Source organism: Sceloporus undulatus, chromosome 9 (assembly GCF_019175285.1).
Source record: "Sceloporus undulatus isolate JIND9_A2432 ecotype Alabama chromosome 9, SceUnd_v1.1, whole genome shotgun sequence".
In the NCBI taxonomy this organism is placed as follows: Eukaryota; Metazoa; Chordata; class Lepidosauria; order Squamata; family Phrynosomatidae; genus Sceloporus; species Sceloporus undulatus.
The window spans coordinates 33,804,346-33,806,622 of NC_056530.1; positions in this window are offsets into that span (position 1 = coordinate 33,804,346).

The window sequence follows — 2,277 nt, forward strand, 5'->3', positions numbered from 1 at the left end:
GGGAGGCGTAGTCTTTGCGGGCCCCTTCCCTCCGGAAAAGGGAGTGCCGCGCCCGCGACTCCTGCGTCACTTCATGAGGCGCCCGCCCGCGCAAAGGCTGCCGGGAGTTGTAGTTCAGGCGTTCACACTGGGCCTTGAGCACCAAGGCCTACTGCAGCCAAGGGGACCAGGCGCGTCCTCCTCCATTTGGCCCATGACTCAGGTCCAAAACACTGCAGAAATGAGCCCCTTTGAGGCCGCTGTAATTGCCCTGGCTCAATGCCAGCTAGGGGATTCTGGGAACTGTAGTTCTGTGAGGCATTGAGCATTCTGTCAGAGTGGGTTGGAGTGGATGCCCTTGTAGTCTCTTCCAACTCTTTGATTCTATGATTCTGTTGCACATGTGTTTATACAGAGAGCATATGCATTATCTCTACAGTCCTACTTTTCTCTAGATGTTGGGTGCAATGGACAAGTAGCAGCTGCCAGAAATGTTATTACAATCCTCCCAGGCGCATCGGGTTCAGTAGTTCCTTCTTTGGCTTTAATAGTTATTTGAGAACCAGAAGGGTGCAGTGGTTTGAGCATTGCTTGGAGACCAGGATTCAAATCCCTGCTCAGGCATGGAAATCCACCTGTGACGTTGAGCAAGACACATTCTCTCTTGCTCAAAGAAAGTCAAACCTCTGAAAAATCTTGCCAAGGACTGACATGTGTCAAAAACAGCCTGAAGGTGCACAATAATTATTATCTTTCTAGGCAAAGGAATTAAGAGGGAACTGTACCACTTCAGGCCAGAGATGAATCGAATGCATTTTACATTCTTAGGCTGAAGTCCTATGGGAAGGAATGAGGCTCCCCAAATGCTGTTGGATTGTAACTGCCAGCAGCTTTCGCCAGCAGAGACATTTGTAAGGCATGGTATCCTTTGCAGGTAACACCAAATTAGGAGGGGTAGCTAAAGCCCCAGAGGACAGGATAAAAAGGGAAAATGACATTGAGCCAGAATTAACAAAATAAATTTCAACAGAGAAAAATACAAGGTACAGGGAAAATTAAAACCTCAGATATAGGATGGAGAGCATCTGGCTAAACAACACTACATGTAAAAAGGGTTTAGGGAGGTCTTAGTAGACTACAAGCTAAATGTGAATCAGCAGTGTGATGCAGCAGCTACAAAAGCTAATATGATCCCAGGCAGTTTCAATAGGAGTGCAGTGTCTAGATTGAGGGATGTAATAGTACCACTCCATTCTGTTTTGGTCAGGCCCCACCTGGAATACTGTGTCCAGTACTGGGCTCCACAGTTCAAAAAGGATGTTGACAAGCTGGAGCGTGTCCAAAGAAGGGTAACTGGTGAAGGGTCTGGAAAGCATGCCCTAAGAGGAAGGACTAAGGGAGCTGGGTATGTTTAGCCTGGAGAAGAGAAGGTTAAGAGGTGATATGATAGCCCTGTTTAAATATCTGAAGGAATGTCACATTGAGGAGGGAACAAGCTTGTTTTCTGCTGCTCCAGAGAACAGGACCAGGAACAATGGATGCAACAGTGGAACACACTTCCTCAGAGTGTAGTGGAGTCTCCCTTCTTGGAGGTCTTTAAAGAGGCTGGATGGCCATCTGTTGGGAATGCTTTGATTGTGATTTCCTGCATGGCAGGGAGGTTGGACTGCATAGCCCTTGGAGTCTCTTCCAACTCTATGATCCTGTGATTCTAGTGAAGCAAGAGCAAGCTTAACTTGCAACAATATGAAAATTTAACTCCTAAACCAGTACTGGGAAATTTGTGGTAGTTCAAATGTTGATGGGTTACGGCCTCCAACATCCCTGACCATTAGCCAATCTGGCAAGGACTGATGGGGGGATGGCTCCAATGACACCCACACGCTCATAGGGTGCATCATCAAATTCCAAAGCCTCTGGCTTCCCTTTGATTTCAAGCACTCAGCCACTGTAAAAGTAGGTAGAATTTTTATTTTGAAGGGATGTCCTACTGATGAGGATGGAGCAGGTTTGTGTTCAGCAGCTTCAGAGACTCAGGCATGGAGCAATGGATTCAAATTACAGGAAGAGATTCCACCTAAAATTTAGGAAGAACTCCTGATGGTAAGAGCTGTTCAATAGTGGAATAGGCTGCCTCAAAGCGTGGTGGAATCTCCTCCTTTGGAGTTTTTAAAACAGAACCTGGATGGCCATCTATTGCAAGTGCTTTGGTTGTGTCTTCCTGCATGGCAGAATGGGGATAAACTCTTGGGGCCTCTTCCAAGTTTCTAAGTTAGAGCAAATAAAAGAGAGAAAAAA